The sequence below is a fragment of the Tupaia chinensis genome, unplaced genomic scaffold (genome assembly GCF_000334495.1).
Source record: "Tupaia chinensis unplaced genomic scaffold, TupChi_1.0 Scaffold000527_1, whole genome shotgun sequence".
Classification (NCBI taxonomy): Eukaryota; Metazoa; Chordata; class Mammalia; order Scandentia; family Tupaiidae; genus Tupaia; species Tupaia belangeri.
Window position 1 is genome coordinate 2,926,309 of NW_006160040.1, and position 21,849 is coordinate 2,948,157.

The window sequence follows — 21,849 nt, forward strand, 5'->3', positions numbered from 1 at the left end:
TTCTATATTTAATATTCTAAGGAAATAGTCAATATTCTAAGAAAAAAGTCAAAGGAATAATACCTTAATAATAGACTAATAGATTACTTCAGCATATGAACAATGCCATCAGTCTTGGTCCTCAATACTTCCAAACTCTGTACTCATGATTTGAAGGAGACTTTATGAAGTCAAAGATTATTTTTACCAATCATATGAATTCTATCAATCCAAAAGTATTTTCAGTGCCAGAAAGAGTCTTACGAGTAGGGATCCATTCTTTTAAGAGAAGTTATAAGGCCTAAATAACTCCAGATCTTTTGTCTGGGTTTTTGGTTAAGGGGTGGATACAAGAGGAAAGAAACCAAAATGAGAGCCTTCCTTACTAGAAATGTTTACCATTTCCTATTAAATGAACCCCTAGTTAGATTTCTGCTGGGAAGTTCCAGAATTTAAACTGATAATACTCACAAATAATGCCAAAATATAAGGATTTAGATAGGACTGTTACTGAAAAAATGGTTCATGGATAACTTACATCTAAATTATTTTTACAAATCACAATCATATGAAACAGGAGTTGCTTTCTGCATTTGTAATGAATTTGCCAACAATCAGAAGCACAATTTAGAGACAGCTGACTTTGATAGAGGAACAAATTTTTGGAATGACAAATTCCACATTTTTTTGCAGAAATTGTGCACCTGCTGATTAGAATTTATTCTCAAATTCTATCTAAATCTACAATGTTGTAATACTCACATTTTCACACTAAATACTGAATACTACTGAAATTTTCTGAAACATTCTGATCTCTCACTGGTGCCCTGCACAGACTCATATGAAATTTTAGGTTGCCCTTCCCTCTGTCTTCAAGGTGTATGCCAATTCCACAAAAGATTCAAAATAAAAGGATGCAACAGCATCTCAAGATAATCCATTCCTATCAATACTATTATAGCTAAGAAAAGTTTCCCCACCTAATTTTAATCAATTGCTACAACTTAAGTATTATTATATTTTGTACTCTGTCTTCAGAAAGCATTGATCATGATCGTCAATCAAGATGCTCTATGCTACGAAGAATATGTAAGATGAATATAATGATTTAATTAAAATGATAGTAAAGGTCAGGGAAGGGACAAGAGCCTCTGTTTAGAAAATGTTTCACTAAATTCATTTCGATTCTGTGAGAACTTATTAAAGACTTTCTATATCAAGAATATGCTGGGCAATACGGACATAGAGAAAATAACCTCTTTCAAAAAGTTCTCTGTCTTAGAAATACTTACATTTAAATTGAGAGGTCTAAAACACAGGGGTGGCAGACAGGCCAGCTACTCCATGAAAATGGCCAGCTGTAACTGAAGCATCTCCAATGGTGACCTGGAGAACATGTGCCCAGACTAATGAACACCAGCAGATTGGAGCCATGGGAGAATGCAAGCTCAAAGGTGTCAGAGCTTCTGATTTTTGGAGAAGACAGAAATTTAGAAGAATAAAGAAAAATCAGGAAATATTTAGCAAAAGAGGTAACTTGTGAGTTGAGTCCTAAAGGGTAAGCAGAGCTTAGCAGGTTTAAGTGTAACTGGTTTATTTACTGTAGTTACAGCTTGGAGTGGAAAGTGAGGAGCGGAAGAAGCAACTTAGAGAGGAAGGAAGCTATGCACAAGTCAAACTGTGCCGACAGAACATGGGCAGTTATGAAGTCCATAATATGACTCCACATCATATTGGAAGGGTAGAACTGGTCTACAGGAAACTTCATCCAACTGTCTCAATCCATTATTATGCTGCTAAAGGAAATTCCTAAGGCTAAGTGATTTAATAAAGAAATACATGTTTATTCAGCTCATGGTTTGAAGGTCCAGGGTCCACCTTTCGTGAGGCTACACATGGCAGAGGGCAGGATCTTGAGCAGATCAGGTATCCATAAGTTTTTGTGCTGTGTTCTCTGCTTATACATCTTCTAGAATGCAAAGCATCAGGGACTTGTCCTAATGACATTTATTATACCCAAAAGCCCCACCCTGGATCACTATGAAGGAATTAAGTTTTCACTAAGTACCTTTACAATACAACCAAGCCCCAGTGCATGAATTTGATGGGGCATTCAAATCTAAAAACATAAACTTTTGGAAGACAAACCATTATCCAAACCATAACACTGCCACTCAGTAAGATTTTAAGATTCAATATACATAAATAGGCAAGCGTCTTACTTTTAATCCAAAAGGCTAGACTGGGTATTACTATATCTAAACACTGCCACTGAGAGGTTTAAGTGCCTATGTGGTTCCAGCAGCAGCAATGCTCCTTAAGCAGATAGCATTTTTCCATGAAAAATATACCAAATCCAGGGAAAAGATTTTGTGTGTTCTACCAGATAGTTCCCCTTTATTCTTAGCAAGGGTAAAAAATCACTAATATCTTATTCATTGCTTAAATGACTTGGAGTTTACAAAACCTCTTGACATGTTATTCTTGCCCACATAAGAGACTCTAAGCTCTGTATTTTCTACTTAGTATGGGTTTACAACACATCCACAGTAGCCAACTATATTTTGAACTCCTTTTTTTTTTTTTTTAAATACAAAACCACTTCAACTTCAAAAGCTCTAGTATCTAACTGAAGGCCATATGGTAACCAGCACCCCTCCTTTCTTTCTCTTCCTAACCCATTAGTCAACCTTATTTTACTTGCAAATAATGAAAATACAATCGCTCACAGCACTCTGTAGTTCACACTGCCAGGAAGTGAAAGCACTGGGATTAAAATTCAGGGATTAAGGGACCAGCAGTTAGTATAATGGCTATGTCTCTGGACTCCCATGTAGTCAACCACGGTTCAAGTCCTGGACCCGGTGGCTTAAACTCACACTGGGCGTGTGTGCGTGCATGCCTAAGATCCCGAGAGGAGAATGGAGGAGAAGGGATTGTGGTGTGGCCATACCCCCTGGGGGGGGAGGGGTGTGATTTTTCGCTTTCCTGACTCTCTGTCTATCTCTGTCTTTCTGGCAAGTGTACATGCCCTATAGCAAAAACCTCTCTGAAAAAAAAAAAAATTCAGGGGTTGGTATGCCCACGAGGCCATGTTCTTATCTATAGCATCACTCAACACTATCTCCCTAAACTGCAGTGCTCTTTATAGAATATTATGTTTTCATCGTAATTAAGTTAACCTACAGTTAGTTAAAATTTCTAGTTGAAATAAAATTGGTCTGCATTCCCCAATCCACTACCGAATGAAAAATGGTGGGAGCAGCAAACAGGTGGCAGAGTAAATCATCAAGATTCCAGAATTGTCCTCTTTGAGACAAAAGATAGTACCCTGACCATTTAACAAATGAACCCATTATTCTAAAATATAGTTAAAATTAAAAAAACATTATGTTCTGGGCCAGCCAGTGGCATACTGGGTAAGGTGGCTAGATCCCACATGGTTGACTGCATGGTTCAAGTCCTAGGCGCAGAAGCTTAAAAATCACACTGGGCACATGCTCATGCCCAAAATCCTCAAAGGAAGAAGGGGAGGAGAAGGGATTGCAGCATGACCATTTCCTATGGGGTGTGTGTGTGTATGTGTGTGAGTGTGTGCGCGCGCGTGTGTGTGTGCTTTCTCACTTTCCCTCTCTGTTCATGTCTCTCTCTGGTGAGTGCACATGTACTCTGGCAATTTTTTAAAATTATTTTTTAACTTATCCTATGAAATAGTAAAAATCTTATTTTTATTGTTAAAAATAGTAAACATTTTACTATTTGGGATAATAAGATGGAAAAGCTCCATCTCAATTTTTCTTAGGGTTGATCATGTATATTCATAAGTATTTTTAAAGTTAGATTAAAATGTTAGGGCTAGGACCACAAATGTGAGATGCTCTCTTTTGGAACACCTTCCCATATATTCATAAAACTGTACCATGCATACTCCACTGGCACATAGTCACACTTATTTTTACTCATGGTCATTAGAGAATAACAAGTATGTGGTAAAATAAATAATACCTTAAAATAAACAAACTACACAAAATGATTTCAATAAAAGCTGTGTATGTACTATAGTGTTTGTCCTGTGACTCTAAATGACATTGCTCTTTTTTTTTTCCAGAGAGATCTTTGCTATAAGGTGCATATGCTCACCAGAGAGACAGAGAGACAGTGGGAAATAACCCCTCCCCCCAGGGGGGATGGCCATGCTGCAATTCCTTCTCCTCCATCTCCCCTCAGGACTTTGGGACACGCACATATGCCTAGCATGAGTTTCAAGCCTCCAGGCCCAAGACTCAAACCATGGTTGGCTGTGTGAAAGTCCAGTGAAGTAACCATTACACCATCTGCTGGTCCCATGACATTGCTCTTAAATACACAGCAACATAAGAGAAATAGCCTAAAGTTAGAGAGAAATGTAAATGAAGAGATTTGTGAAGGCATTTTTATTGTGAGAATAAGAATAATTTATTTGATGATATTTAACAACTTAATAGATAGAAATCACCTGTCATAAAGCCCCAGTGATTATTAAACACTGTCACAGTTTCTTCGTGCAAATTATAAATGTTTAAAAATTCAATGCACTACTGCTAAGGTTTATTAGACCTATCTCTATAGCCTCACAATATGGAAATAACCAACTTCATTTGTAAAAAAAAAAAAAAAAAGTATTTGAAGAAAATTAAATAACATTCCAAGAGATTCCAGAATAGTAATTTTTAGAGCTATTTTTAAGTATTTGTTAAATAAAAGTTTCAGTACATGAAAATAGAAAATGAAAGGCTTTGAAGAGCGTTTGGTGAGTCATAGGAAGAAAAGCAAACCCAGCTGCAAGCTATGAACTAGAGATTTGTATCTAGAACTTCTAATATTAAATCAGAAACAACTATCTGAAGGGTTAACATCTAGTGCCCATTTTTAGAACCCACTCTAGGGTGACTATTTTTGGAAAAACATTCATTAACTTTTCTTCAAACCACAAGTACAGATGAATTTTTTTTTTTTTGTAACTAATGGGTCTCTAAGGTACTTTTAAGAATGAGAAAGTTCTGAATCCCTTAAAGGAATAAAGAAGAGAAAATTATAGAACATAGTACTGATGAAAAGCAGTTGGCAGCACAGTAATAATAAGCAATATCAGAAGAGAGTTGCAGCTGAATCTTAATTCATTAGAATCTAAGCACAAAAAATTGACCCAAGTATTATAACACAACTCAGTCAGGCCAGCAGTGGTGTAGGCGGTAGGACACTGTGGCTCAACACTGGAGCCACGTGAGACCAGGATTCAGACCCTGGACGAGCCTCAACACACTGGGCATGGTGGTTTATGCCTGTGATCCTACCTAAATGGGAGGCGAGGGCAGAAGAATCCACACGGCAAGACCCTGTAGATATTCATACCTATTTGTCTCTCTCATATTAAAAACAAAAGACAATGAATATGGTATTATCCTTGATTTGATTGTCACCCACTACATGCATGCTTTGAAAATCCACATTGTGTTCCACAAAAGTGTACCATGATTAAATGTAAATAAGAAATTAAAAATAGAAAAGAAGAAAAACCAGAAGTCCCTATAACCAATTTATCTTCATTAATTGGGCTCAAAAGACTAGTTAGTATTCCTTGACCTAGAGTAATATATAGATCCTTTGTAAAGGTAAAATATCAGTTATTCAGTATTGTCTAAATTATTTTCATTAAATTGTTATTTAAGTATGTATAAATACAAAAATTATAAACTCTGTATGGTTAGTTTTTCTTAAACTAAATAGAATTATAAATTGAAAATAAAACACTCAAAATAGTGTTAATTTTTTATGATAAGGATACCTGTCTAAAACTAAATTGGTGTTTCCAGTGTGAAACTGGTGCTGACGATCTTGATGTAGGTTCACTGGACTAAGGGAAGCCCATGGTAGAAATGCATTCTCCCACCACTTTTCTCTATTCAAATTGTAAGAAATTATTATTCATATAAAATGCTGTTCTTGTATCTCCTGACTAGGCCCAGAAGAGTCTCTATTTATTTATTTTTCAATTTGCCAGAGGTTCACTGGAGACATGGAGAGAGAGAGAAGGAGAGAGAGAGAAAGAGAGAGAGAGAAGGCACCCCCATGGGGCATAGTCATGCTGTTATTCATTCTTCTCGGTTTCTTCCTCCTTTTGGGATCTTGGGCATAGATGCACTCACCCAGCATGTTTTCCAGTCCACTGGGTCCTGAACTCAGACTGTAGATGGCCATGTGGGATCAAGCCATTTTAACCATTAGGCCACAGACTGGCCCTCCCTTCACTCTTGACATAAGAAATAGACTGGTAAGAGGCACACACCAGACTCCTCACTTTAGTGGCTCTCATTTCTAGGACTGAGGATTTGGGTGGAGAAGGCTGCTACTGAAATGGAATCCCTGAACTCAGCGATGGGTGAGAGGAGCCCAAGAGGAGGCTGAATCCAGGTGGTAACAGCTCGCTGCCAGAAACAAAGTGGGCACGGTGATCCTCACAGGCAGGAGGATGGCTACAGGATATTAATTATATGTCTGTTGTAATAGGCAGAAATCCCTGTCTATCTATATTTAATTCATTGGACTCAATAATTCAAGTCAACAGGCAACTCACTAAGATCTGTTTTTATTTAAATAATCAAAAACAAACAACTCCACATCTAGTGAACCTGAGACACTACAACAGAGTCATAGATGCTCACCCACATCTAAGAACCTCAAGTCTTTGAATGAAGGAAAAGGCAACTCCCTTTTAGAAGGTTTTTTCCCAAAAAAATAGATCTTTGGCCATTTATCCAGATAATCATGAGATGGTGATCGGAAAATACCCAACCCTCTTGATGAGTATCAATTACATACTGGCTTTGAGCCAACATTAATTCTTAGGAAGTAAGAATACCACAGGTCCATCAGCTGGATTCACAATTGGCAAGGGTCATGTATAAAGGGTAGAGTTCCAATCCAACCACTTCTCAAAGCAGTCGTTATGACAGCCAAAATACATCCCAGTTTTCAGATATTCCCAATACTGCTGAAATCTCCACAATGGCTCTCTGGTTCAGGAGAAAGGCCTATTATGGCAATAAGTACAAAATGAAAGCCAACCAAATTCTCTTTCCTCATCAAAATCATTGCATTTAGGAGAAAATATCTAAAATTTCTAAAGGAAAATTGAAATGTTGATATGAAACAAAGGCATAAAAGATTCTGGGTGGGGCACCCCTGGCTAGAACAGCAAGTGTACACATTGCCATCTATCCCCTACTTTCTTACCATATAGACAATTTAAAAGATGTCCCCACCTTGGGACCAGTAGATGGTGTAATGGAGTCACTGGACTCCCATGTAGTCGACCGCGGTTCGAGTCCCAGACCCAGTGGCTTAAACTCACACCAGGCGTGTGTGCGTGCGTGCCCAAGATCCCAAGAGAACAGAGGAGAAGGGATTGCAGTGTGGCCATCCCCGCCGGGGAGGCGGGGGCAGGGTGATGATTTCTCGCTTTCTGTCTCGCTCTGTCTTTCTGGTGAGTACACGTACCCTAAAGCACAAACCTCTCCAAAATAAAAGACGTTCCCACCTAAAATGATGTAGAATTGAGCCTGTGAACAGTTCCAATGAATCCAGCCCAGCCCCCTAAGGTTGTGAAACAAGGCCAGAGCCATCTTACCAAGCAACTAAAGTAATTATTTTCTTTTGAGAAAAAAGCTCTCAACCTGCTACTAGACTCTAATGAAAACTGAATAAAACATTAAGCGACCACACAATCTAGCTGCCCATCATTAGTTGATACTGCATGTGTTTCTCTCTAAATTCCAACAGCCGAAATAAGCTCGGAAGGCAAATCAAGTGGCATATCAAATCACCGACACCTCCTTTGAATGTACTCCTGCTCCGTATGCTACCTTTCTGGCAATCTGCATCTGTGGGTTCAGAAGACACCCTATGACTGGCAAGCCTGAGGGAAGAAAATGGCTCCCTGGTTACAGAAATGTTACAGAAACACCATGTTGGTACCAGCTGTAAGTGTTCGATCGCTGCCTAACAGCTTCATTTGGGGTGATCCTGAGAATCTGCAGAGAGGAGTAATCCTCCCTGTGGGGAGGACTTGGAGCAGTTCATCTCACTCTTCACTCTGCCTGGAAACAGACAGTGTGAGGTCAGTATCTACCTGGAAACTTCTGGCATGTCCAGTAGACTGGCTCAACAATCATGACTAGGAAGGAAACATGTTTGAATGATTAGTGACAAGGTAACTGGGGAAGGATTATCTGGATAAATCTCTGCAAATGGGACTAGCACCTGAGAATATCTGTGTTTCATGTGATTGTTCACTGAAAAGAAGCTCTTAAACAGATGCACAAGAGGACTGTTACTGACAGAGTGGCCATTTTCCTTACCTACTCAACTCAGTTCTTGGCCAGGTGGTGGTAGTGACAGGAATGGTGGCTATATGTGTGTTCAACAACAGACAGCACTGACGCTGACCTGATAGCATCACTGCTAAATGGCCCTAAGTGTTAGTTCTCCAAATGAAACATTTCCCTCGTAAATAATGGATCTAGTGACCCTCTTCACTCTGGAGAGATGAGCAATTTGTCGTGTTCAGAAGAAACATTTATTCTGTATTTGGATATGGTTTCTCTGACATGCTGCCATTGATGCTACCATCTGTGGATTTACTTGCATGCTAGTATGACAACTCACTCAACGGTGCTTCTGATAAATACAATCACTTCCCAATAAAATAAGGCAACTGGCTACTGACCAAGGGCCTTGGTGATCTTCACATGTACCCTTCCCATCTTCCAGAAGCAGCCAGACTCACGCAATAGCACAATAGTCTCAGAAAGCACAGACCAAGCTCCAGCTGGGAGTTATGACTTCAGGAAGTGGGGTGATTGCTACAGACACAGCTCACAAGCTCACAAGCTCAGAAGCTAAGCCGGCACTTTTCCCACTGGATCATGGACATGGCACTTCTCACAACTACAGCTAATGACCTCTCCCAATTGTTTCCTATATCCAAGACTGGCAGCTCCTGAAGGTTCTATGCCCAAGCAAAGAACATTTCTACCAGGAGACATGAGTGGTGTCACTGAAGCAGACAGTGAGATTGCTACTGGGCTCATCATGCCAGAAAAGGCACACCAGAGGCTTAAATACAGTGATGTATCCATTACTAGAAGGCATATAGATACTGTATACAGCGGAAGCATGAATGAGCGTGGACAGAATGTGGAAACTGCTCTGGAGTACATCCATAATAAAGTAATTCTGCATGGGCTGGGCTGCAAACAGTTTAGCCCTTCAGGATGGAAGTGTGAATCAGCCCACCAGGCAAAGGATGCTGGTGAGCTGAAGTCGGCCATTTGCAGAAGTGATCCGAATTCTTTATATGGTGCACATATTAGCTAGCATCCAGAGATTGTAATATAAACCTCAAAGTAACAGTTTAAGCAATAAGAAAATAAGTATATTTCTTTCCTTTTTTTTTTTTTTTTTTTGAGATTTTTGCTATAGGGTGCATGAGCTTGCCAGAGAGACAGAAAACAAAAATCAGCCACCAGGGCAGATGACCACACCGCAATCTCTTCTCCTTGGGATCTGGGGCATGCATGCACACGTGCCCAATCTGAGTTTTAAGCAATCAAGTCGGGGACACGAACTGTGATCAACCACATGAGAGTTCAGTGGCATATCCATTACACCATCTGCTGGTCCCAGTTGCCGGTTCTAAGAAGTATATTTCTTTTTATGTAAAAGAAGTCTGGAGACGGGTAATCTAGAAATGCATGGAAATTCTTTTTTTTTTTTTAAGAGACATTTTTGCCATAGAGTGAGAAATATCACCCCTTGAGGGAATGGCCGTGCCACAATCCCTTCTCCTCCATTCTTCTCTCGGGACTTTGGGCATGCACACACATGCACCTAGCATGAGTTTTAAGCCATCAGGGCCAGGACTCAAACCTTAGTCAGTTATGCGGGAGTCCTGCAACATAACATAGCTATCTGGGGTCCCACTGTATGGAAATCTACAAAGATGTTATGTTCCTTTCTACTCTCCATTCCACCATCCATAAGACGTTCTGCTCAAAAAGGGCAGGAAGAAATAAGGACCAAAGAAGGGTAGACCCCCTCTCTTTGAGAAAATTTCCCAGGAATTCCAGATACTTCCACCATCATTTGGGTGGGGGTGGGGGGGGACCGGAGACACACAACCGTGCTTAGCAGTAAGAAAGACCAAGAAATGTGTTCCCTTAGCTGGAAGGGCTACACCCCTGAATTAATTCAGAGTTCTCTTACCAGGGCAGAAGGAAAGATGCAAGTTGAGAAAGGCAATGAACAGGCTCTGCCACTGCATCGGTAGTTCCCGGTATTTCCTCTGTGTATATAGTTGCAATGCGGGCAGATAAACTTACCATTCAGCCTACAGGTTAACAAATAGAAAAGTTGAATCACAATAAAACTGGAAAATGGAACATCACTCAGAGGTCATAGACTTGACAATGAGTTACCTCTTCGGGGTGGTGGTATTAATAACTAATTACATTACTTGAGGTGAGGGCATCTTTTAAATTATCTATACAGTAGGAAAGGAGTTTAAAAGCAGGGTCAGCAAATTCAAGCAAGGGGTCAATTCTGCCCAGAATCTGTTTCCTCTTTGTCTCATAACAACACTTCACTTTTCCTTTAGAGAAATTCCTTTCCCTTATTCTTTGAGGTCTGAGCAGGACTGAAATACAGTAGCTTGCCCTCCAGCTGACCAAAAGGGTGGCCAGGACCCAGACAGGACCAATCACAATACACTTCGCCAGTAAAAGAACTCATGGACAGATGAAAGAAAGGCCAAGTACATTCTCTCTCATAGGAAATTGAGCCTTGAGGAGCCAACCAAAGATGAGAGGAAGCCAGCATCAAAACTTCCTGATAGCAGTTCCATACTACAGTGAACCTGTCTGCAAATTCCTGTCACTGACTTCCCTAGAGCTTTTCCAGTTCCCATTCTTACTAAGACATGATTAACTCCTCTTCCCTGAAGTAATCCAAAATCAATTTCTTTGCTTGCAACTGAACAATGCTGATATAACTCTACACCCCTCCCTAAGAGATCATAAATTTTTATGGCTTGAGATCTCACCTGTACTGAGTACTTCCAACACTAACTCTAGTGTCTACCTCCTAATGGACATCTGACAGTTCCTAACTTATTTAAGGCATCTCTACATGCCACAAACACTTCAAGTTCAGCAAATCTACAAAACCTTTCCTTACAAGCTGCACCCAAAAACACATCTGGTATCTCAACACACTCAATTATTTAGTTTACTATAAATCTTCTGTTCTCTCATTTACAATTACCAAGTTCTATCTACCCTTCTTTGCAAAGGTACCCTGAATCCATTCTTTCATCTCTACCACCACTGCCTAAATTCAATTCCATTCTCATTATCCCTCTCTCCCTATGAATATCTCAATTTTCTATACTAAACTCAAGTCTTTCATTTGGCCCCCTGCCCACTGGGCCACTCTGATCCTTTCCTTAGAAATACTTTTTTTTTAAGGTTTTTGTCATAGGGTATGTGCACTCACTGGAGAAAGAAAGAGAAAAAGGGAAAGTGAGAAATCACTCTCCAGGAGGGATGGCCACTCTGCAACCCCTTCCCCTCCATTCTCCTCCTGGGATTTGGGGCATGCTCACATAAGCACCCAGTGTGACTTTCAAGCCACCAGGTCTGAGACTCAAACCATGGTTAGTTATGTCAGAATCCAGTGCCTTAACCACCATGCCACCTCATGGCCCATGTGGAAACACTTTTATCCTAACCACATGAAACACCAAGTGCACTTATTTCTTTATACTTCTATTTGCATTATTTAAATATAAATCCCAGGGATGGAGAGGGACATGCGGTACAGTGTCTAGTGTTCTTCGTATCCCACTAATTAATATGCACAGTACCTGGCCATTAGGGGACAAACTGAACAAGCTGCTGAAAGAAGAAATGAATAAACCGTGGCAGTCTTCTTCTTCCGGCCTCTTCTTTCTGAATCCACAGCCTCCACGAGCTGCCAAAGTCAGCTTTAAGAATGGGACAGCCTCTCAGGTCTCTCTACTAGTCAATACTTAACCTTTACGGTCTCCACAGACCCCGGGATAAAATTAGATCTTAATGTAACATACAAAGCTCCTCAAAATCTGGCCACAATCTTTCCTTTCTTTCATTTTAAAAATCAACTTTATTGGGAACCAGCAGTTAGCGTAATGGCTGTGTCGCTGGACTCCCATGTAGCCGACCGCGGTTCGCGTTCCGGACCCGGTGGCTTAAAACTCATGCCGGGCACGTGTGTGTGCGTGACCAAGATCCCGAGAGGAGAATGGAGGAGAAGGGATTGTGGCGTGACCATCCCCCCTGGGGGCTGATTTCTCGCTTTCTGTCCCTATGTCTCTCTCTGTCTGTCTGGCAAGCGCATGCACCCTATAGTGAAAATCTCTCCAAAAAAAAAAAAAAAAATCAACTTTATTTTGGTTCACAGAAGTTTTATTCACAGTAACCCAAATTAGAAACAATCAAAATGTTCACTTGAGTTGAATAAACAAATTACTCTATATCCCTCCAAAGGAATATCCTCTGCTAATAAAATATAGACTTAGACTTTACCAAAAAATTTCTCATTTTAATTTCTTTTTAAAAAAAGAATTATTTATTTATTTATTTAATTCCACTTATTATCATTATTTTTGACTTGACCAGAAAAAGAAAGAGAGAGAGGAAGAGAGAGAAAGGGAAAGTGAGAAAGCAAGCCAGCAGATCCAGGACTCGGACTGCGGTCAGCCATGTGGGAATCCAGCACCTTGAACCACCACACCACCTGCCGGCCCCCTCATGTTCTATTTTTTTCTTCAGCCTCAGTTATCTCTTTCTTATCCAACATGATCCTGCTCAAATACCACCTCATCTTTAGAAATCTTCAGTTTTCCCTAGAGAGGTCTTTTTCTCCCTCTCTGTCTCTACAACATATTGTTTACAATACTAGAGCATTTACCTCAAGGTACTCTGACTATATGCATGTCTCCCCCCTAAAATAAGTTTCTAATAGTAATGTTAATTGCTAACACTTCAGTACTTGCTATGTGCCAGGTACTGTGCTAACACTCTACCTATTCTAACTCACTTAATCTTCATAAAACTTTATAATATAGGTCTTTCACAGGGGGAGAAACTAAGGCGGGGGAAATTAAGAAACCCTGAGATCGCAGAGCTTGGCAGTGGAAGAGCCAGGATATGAACCCAAATAGCTCATGCTCACTGTCCTGTCTCTCATGAATTCCTGGATGGCAGTAACTGTGTCTTATTTTTGTTTGTACACCCCATGCCCAGAGTACCTCAAATATTTGTGGAATGAATTAAAATTTATAATTTCTTCCTAGTCATTCAAGAAAGAGTTCTTCATAAGTAACACAAGTTTTTAGTCAGTAATTACAAAACTGAATCTAGAAAGGTCTTTAATAAACACAGATGATACTAAAATTAAATGTATAATAATAAAGTCAAAGAGCTCTGAAGAATTTTGCCATGCAGAGAAGACTAATAAGATTTCCTTCGGTAGCTAAGTTACTGTAGTGAACTCAGGAACAAAAATTCTCTGACAAGGAATCAATGCCCTCTAAGGGAAGAGACAAAATGTCAAATGTTATCTCTATTAAGTATGTATTAAATTAATCCCCTCTACCTAAATATAAAATAGTATTTTGAAGGCAAATACAAACCATAGAGTATTTAAACAAAAATTTAATATTGAAAGTCAAATCTGTTGAGAGTAATCAGTGAAAATGAAGGTATAATATTCTAAGAAATCAACTGTTTAAACAACAAAAATGTAACTAACTCTATATGAAGAAAATATTATTTATCACCTTAGAAACAATTAAGTATCCCCCATATGATATTAAAAGTATTTAAGTTCTTGACAGTATGACATATAGGAAGTACATTTATGAAAGCTAAAAGTACTTAATTGCAATGACTCATACAGATATTTAAATGACCAAAAATAAATAAATAGTGCCAGCCTATAGCCTACTGTTTAAAGGAGCTGGACCCCACATAGCCAACCACAGTTCAAACCCCAGCCCCAGTGGCTTGAAAAACATGCTGAGCGTGTATGTTTCCATACCCGAAATCCTGAGAGGATGAAGTAATGGGAAGAAGAAAGTACTACATCCACATCCCACTGTGGGATGTCAGGGCTCACCCTCTCTCTCTCTCTCTCTCTCTCTCTCTCTCTCTCTCTCTCTCTCTATCTCTCTGGGGAACACATTCACCCTCTGGCGCACACACACACACACGTGGATAATTAGGGAGGCAGTAATGTAACTATAGGTGCAAACTGTGCTAGAGTGAAAGTGGGGTTGGGCTGACACAATGTGGCTGTCTTCAGCTGTTCTCACTCTATCAATCTACATCAGAGACCTGGGCCATCCTACATACCACCGTCCAGATTCGACAGGTTCATAATTCCTCATCCAAAGCTTTAGAAATCAAATGTCTTTCCAAATTAAAAACTTTTCTGATTTAGGAAGGTGTATTTTACCCAAGGTTTAAGTAAGAACTAGATAAACACTCCATAATTAAACACATTAATATTTTTACAGCAAAATACATGAATATTCACATTAAGCTGGATAAATAAAAACTGCAAACTCACATCAGAACAGGTCAGATTAGAAGTCTGAAAAAACATTTCCTTTTCTGAGTCTTTAAGATTTTTAAGTTGTGGAAAAGGATTGTAACCTTGCAGCACCACATGCACAGAGCTGTTTCTGCTCTGCTTGAGAGTGGGCGGTGGCTTCCTTACCTGCTGTATCTGGTCACAACACTGATCTCTAGACCAGCATGGAATTGGCAAGGCCACTGGAATCGTCTAATCACATTCCTTTGCTTGGAAAACTAAAGTGCAGAGAGATGAAATAACTTACAGGTTGCCCACAGTAGGGTAATGAGATGAAACTACTATAGAACTACTTCGTTCTTTTCCGCCTTATACCCTCTTCCTCAGGATCTGAAATATTTTTTTTAACTTTCCAAAATAACGATGTAATAACAAAGTTGCAAAAATTAAATAGATTTTGACGTACCCTTCCCCACCATTGCCTAGCAATGATACCTTTCATACATGTGGTACAACCCTAAAACCAAAAAAATTGACTTTGGTACATTAATGTTAACTACACTACAGGTCTTAGTGCATTTTCGACATTATTTTGGGAGTGGGCTCCTGATGAAAGGATGATGCGGTCAGCATTCTTCTGGGCATGTGCAGGCTCACGTACTCTCGCTTGCTCTTTCTCATTCTTGCTCTCTTGCCCTCCCCAGGATGTTGTGATGCAGCAAAAAAACCCACAGACCCTTGGTCTGGACTTCCCAGCTTCCACAACCATCAAACAACTCCTGTTGTTTATAAACTACTCAGTCTATGGTCATCTATTATAATAGAACAAAACAGATGAAGACCCATGAACATACAAATATCTCTTTAAGATTCTGGAGCAAATGCTCTGGAGTTTGCTTGCCAGGATGTATAATAAATATATATTTAATATTTAATTTTTAAAAAGTTGTTCAGAGGCTTGTAGAGTAGCAGTACATTTAATATTCCCTTCAGTAATGTATGAGAAATAGAGTTTTTTTGGTATCTTGGCTGAGACTTTACTTGTCAAAATTTTTCATTTTAGCCATTCTAATAGGTACTGTGGTTTCAATTTGCCTTTTCTATTAACATTGAATTAAATTTTTTTTCCTTTTTTGCCAGAGGGCATGTGCACTCACAGGAGAGAAACAGAGAGGGAGAGAAAAAGTGAGAAAGCAACCCCCGTGGGGGATGGGAATCTGCAATAGCTTCTGCTCCATTTATCTTTTGGTAACTTTAGGCATGCATTCATATGCATCCAACTTTTTTTTTTTCTTCTTTTTTTTTTTAAGAGAGATTTTTGCTATAGGGTGTGTGAGCTCGCCGGAGAGACAGACAGAGAGAAGACAAAAAGCAAAAAATCACCTCCGGGGGGATGGCCATTCTGCAATCCCTTCTCCTCCAGTCTCCTCTTGTGATTTTGGGCGCACACAAACACACACACGTGCGTGCGCGCACTGCTGGCATGAGTTTCAGGGCACTGGGTCTGAGACTCGAACCATGGTGGACTACTTGAAAGTCTAGCAATGTAACCACTATGCCATCTGCTGATCCCTCCAACGTGTCTTTCAAAGCTGCCCTGTCTGGGACTCAAACTGTGCAGTGGGTCATGTGGGATCCAGCCACTTTAACCACCATTCCATGGGCTGAGCCCAAACATCTTTTCATATGCTTATTTGCTATCTTTATAGGCTCATCTTTTTGCCCATTTTTCAATGGTATTATCTGTTTTCTTACTATTGAGTTAAGAAAGTTCTTTACAGATTCTGGATACAAGTCCAGAAGAAGTGAGCTGCAAATATTTTCTCCCAGGCTGTGGATAATTTTTTCATGCTTTTAATGAGGTCTTTCACAGAGCAGTTTTTAATTTTAATAAAGTTCAATTATTGATTTTTTTATGAATTAAATTTTTGGGATTATGTCTAAGAACTAGTTACCCAGTCATAAGTCCTGAAAATGTTCTGTTTTCTTCTAAGCATTTCATAGTTTTATGTTTCACCTTTAAATCTGTTCTACACTGATTTTAAAAAATGGGATGTAAGGTTTAAGTCAAGGTTCACTGTTTTACCTTTGATGTCCAACTGTTTCAGCACCACTTGTTAAAAACTATCCTCCCTTCTTTGAACTGCTTTTCTACTCTTGCTAAAAATCAATCGAGTATAGGACCAGCAGTTAGCATAATGGCTATGTCGCTCAACTCCCATGTAGTTGACCGCGGTTTGAGTCCCGGACCCAGTGACTTAAATTCATGCCGGGCGCGTGTGCGTGCATGTACAGGATCCTGAGAGGAGAATGGAGGAGAAGGGATTGCGGCGTGGCCATTCCCCCTGGGGGTGGTGATTTCTCGCTTTCTGTCTCCCTGTCTCTCTCTGTCTGTCTGGTGAGCTCACGTGCCCTATAGCAAAAACCTCTCCACAAAAAAAAAAAAAAAAAAAATCCATCAAGTATCACTGTGTTGATCTATTTCTGGGTTCTCTATTCTGTTCTGTCAATCTGTCTAATCTTATGCCAATACTGTCCTGCTTTGATTAATGTAGCTAGACAGGCTTAACAGTACATAAAAATCATTCCTCCCTTTTTCTACTTCATTTTTTCCCCAACATTGTTTTAGCTGTTCTACCTCTATTTATGCTGCTCATTTTATTTTATTGCACTACTTATCCTTGTTTTTAAGGTCCTCCTTATACCTAGTAGAGGTATGACAGTCTTGGGGAAAAAAAGGACAAAAAAAAAGAAACAATCATGAAGGAAAAACTAAATAATACACTAACTACTACCATGCAAAAATATTGCTCATGTAATTTTTATTCACCCATCCTTGAGTGAAATCCCAGTTTCTCCCTGAAAGTTCTCTGCTATTCCAGAACATCTCTAAATGTAATAATAGCTCATTAGCCACAAGTCATTTGCTTCCTTCTGTTAGGTATTGGCAAATAAATTTTGTGTCCAACAGGATGTTAATTTAGCAAGGGAAAGGGTCCACAGTTTAGACTTCTTCATATTCCTCCATAAGCTTCAATATATATTTAATAAATTAATTGAGAGTTATTTAGCTGATGGGAATTCAAAACAGAGAAATCCTAGAAAATCTAAAAAAAAAAAGTATAAAAATGAGCTAGGTGTTCTACTGTTCCTAGTAATAGGATCATTATCTTACCAAATCTCAAATTTTTTATTTAATCTCACTTCTGAATTACATTGTTACAGAGAATACTTCAAAATTCTTTTTGCCTTTTCTTGATGAAATGGTTTAAGAAAAAAAAGTAGTAAATAATGAATTATGGTAACTTCTCCCCCTGCCCAGCTATTGGCCAAAAAAATCACTATTCATTTAAATTTTAAGGCTATTATACCTGATTCATCCCTGACATACCAAAAAAAAAATGGCCCAAGGGATTAGAGTATTGATTTACACAAATAACAGAAACCTAAAATGTAAAAGGGGTCATTTTAGAATTATAAGAGAATTTACCAAGTCCAATTTCCTATGGTCCTAACTATATCAACTGCAAGAGGTCTTTGTGCCCTTAAGCTGCAGATCTGAGAAGATCTTCCTAATTATCAATGTTTTGCTGACAGGATGCCCACAAATTATGGTGTCCAGCATGTGAAATAACATAGCTGCCTCATCTATGGTTTCAGCTATAAAAGCCATAAGCTGCCTTACCTACAGATCACCACCTGTTCCTCTATTAAAACAGATCTATACAGTTGGACCAGCCAGGTGACATGATGGTTGAGGTGACTAGATCTTACATGGCTGACTGCATGGTGGTTTGAGTCCTGGCTTGAGAAGCATGCTGAGCGCATATGCATGGATGCTCAAAATTCTGACAGGGAATGGAGGAGAGGGAATTGTGCCATGGCCATTCCCCATGGGGGCTGCTCTCTCTCTCTCAATCTCTCTCTCTCTCTGTCCCTCTCCAGCGAGTACACGTGCCCTATCACAAACTTTAAAAAACAAAACAGACCTATACAGTATCTAGGCAGTCTTCAAAAATGTTATGGAAAATGTAAATTATGGGAAAACTATGGCTAGATTACAAATTACTTTGCACCAAAATAAACTTGTACTTTAATTCCATTTTTCATGAAATTTCTGAAGTCCCCTCATATTTAGATAGATATAGATCATCCCCACAAAAAAAAATTTTTTTTCTCCTCTGTCCACTGGTTGTCTATACATTTGAACTGCTTAAATAATTTGCAACACACCGTCACAGTAAATGTATTAAAACTGCATGAAGATGAGCTTTCTTCTCTTACAGAACTGAGCAACTCATGTATACGATCACAATTTGGCTAAAACTTATTTATTTTGCTCCTTCCCAAATCTTCCACTGTACCATGGGATTACTGAGCAGAGAGGTTACAAACCCAAAAGTTTTAAAACCATCAGCTGCACAAGCTTTCTACTAGTGTGTCTCTGATTGCCTCAGAAGAGATCTCCAAACTCTCATTTGATATTTTGACAACTAAGCAGATGAACTGTAATTCTCAGAATATCAGAGGGGCTCTTCAAAATGTTTCTGGAAAAACTATACATGGATTTTAAAATTATTTTGCATCAAAATAAACTCATATTTGAATTTGATTTTTCCACAAACTTTTTAAAGTCCCCATGTACACATTAATAAAGCTCTTTCTACTTCAGTGGTTTATTATAGGCCCTGCCATACTCATAATGCAATATACTACTACAACCACCAACACTGACACTATCATTCTCACCGAACAGACACTACTTCATTAGCAAAAATCGGGAAACCTCATGGTTCTAGCATTGTAAGAACATGAAGTAACCTAAACTCAAACATTGCTTGTGAGAGTGTAAATTGCTAGAAACACTTTGGGAAATGATTTGGCATTATCTTCTAAAGATGAACATGTGCAAACACAAAAATTATCCTCCTGTATCCATACCCTCAAGACTTGTACACCAAGAGACATGGTAACATACTGATGGCAGCATTTCTCACACCACCAGAAAATATGAACAACTCAAATAGTGATTTAAAAATGATGGGGTGGCAGCAAGTGGTATGGTGGTTAAGGCACTGGACTGCCACATGGCTGACCAAGGTTCAAGTCCCGGACCTGGAAGTTTGCTTTCCACTTTCCCTTTCTCTCTCTCTAGTCAAATTAAACAAATAATAATAAATGAAATAAAATAAATCTTTAAAAAAAAAAAAAAGATGGGGATAATCACACAATAGAATTTTACACCCCAGTGAAAATTCAATGAAATACAATTAAACACACAGCACAGATGAACTTCAGAAACAATGAACTAAAAAAAAGTAAGTCACAGAAAACCATGTGCAATAAGCTATCACATTTTTACATTTAATGAAAAAGATAAGAAAAAGAAAAATTTAACATGTTACTTCTTAGAGGGTGAAAGAGATGGACTGAGGAGTACATATGTAGTAACTTCGCAAGATTGGTAAGTGTATAGTTCCTCAGCTGGGTAGTAGACCCATTTGTTTCATAACTAAGCTTTAAAACATATTCATCCACTCATCCATCCATCCACGCATGTATGCATGTATTAAGTGTTTATTTTCTAGAATCTCTGAAGAACTAACATTCCAGCTATTGGACAAATATAGTCCATTCATGAGGTGATATTCCTGTTTACTGGGAACAATGCCAAGAAATAGTTATTATTGCTATTTAGTAACTTCTGTAGTAAGAAAATAGCAAGTATCTCATAAAAAACATTAAACAAGAAGGCAGGCAAGGGAAGTGGGTGTGGTTATTGGAGAGTAACATGAGAGATCTTTGTAGTGACATAGTAACTGTGTCAATGTCAATACTTTGCTCCTAATATTGCAAAATATAGTTTCACAGATGTTACCACCGTGAGAAACTGGGTAAAGGGTATGTTGGATCTATGTATTATTTCTTCTAACCATATGTGAATCTACATTTATTTCAAAATAAATAATTTTTAAAAGAAGGATCATTTTTGTTATGGATTTTGTTCTCCATCTTGGCACTTTTGAAATTTGAGGGCAATAAATTCTTCCTTATGAAGCTGTTCCGGGCATTGTAGAGATTCCTAGCCTTACTCACTAAATGCTGTGTACTCCCATTTGTGGCAACCAAACTTATCTCCATATATTGCCAAAAGTCCCTGAAGGGCAAAACTGGCCTTGTTTAGAACCTCCGCTCTAGTCATAAAAATAAAGAGGTATGGAAATGTTTCTGATTGAAGAAAACTAAAGAGATATGACAACTAAATGCAATACCTAGGATAATATTAGACTGGATCTTGTACAGGAGAGGAAAGCATGATACAAAGGACATTATTAGGTCAATCGACAAAATTGGAATGTAATGAAAAATTAAAATATGTTTCCAATACTAAATGCACCCAAGTTAATAATAACTACATTGTAGTTATATAAGAGAATATTCCTGTGCTTATGAAACACATTGAAGTATTTAAGGATAAAGTTTATAATCTACCCTCGAATAATTTAGGAAACATAATTTTAAATATACATACACATGTGGAATAGTACATGTGTATTTATGTACATATATGTGTATATATACACATTATGGAATATATACAGAATAGTATATGTAGGTCTATATGTACATATAAATGTATATAGTAAGCAAATGTGATAAAGAGTATACAAGTATGTTTTTCGTATACTTTAATTCCTGCAACTTTTCTACGTTTGAAATTAACTATCTATTAGAAGGTAGGTGTGGGTTTTAAGTAAAAATAAGTCTTTTAAAACCCTAATGCCAAGATTCATAGCCTAAGTGATAGTCCTATACAAGTGATATAAATCACAAAAGGATAAAGGATAATAACTACTAACTGAATAAATTCCTACTTCATGCCTGGGGCATTCGTAGGAGAAGAAGCTGTCAACCTTCAGCCTCTCTTCCTCCTCACTCTTCCTAGAGGTACTCCTTGAATAGTGCAGAACCAAAAATTAATATAACACCTTTTAAAACACTATTTCCAGAATGTGATCCAATAAACCTACATCCCCGCTCGATTTCTTCACAAATCACTGTGACATCGTCACTCTCAACAGTTAAAGAAGTGAAATTACGAAAAGCGTACCAGTGCTTCTCAAAAGAAAACAATGTATCACTCCGCGAATTAAGTGGAAGACTGTTAAAGATCTAAAGAGAGAAGTGGGAAGTCTAGGA

At 38.6% G+C, this 21,849-nt stretch overlaps 1 protein-coding gene across 1 annotated transcript in view; it reads right to left on the reverse strand.

Annotated features, from left to right (window-relative positions):
• PDSS2 (decaprenyl diphosphate synthase subunit 2) overlaps positions 1 to 21,849 on the reverse strand; it is a 303,979-nt gene that overhangs the window by 281,345 nt on the left and 785 nt on the right. The window lies entirely within an intron of this gene.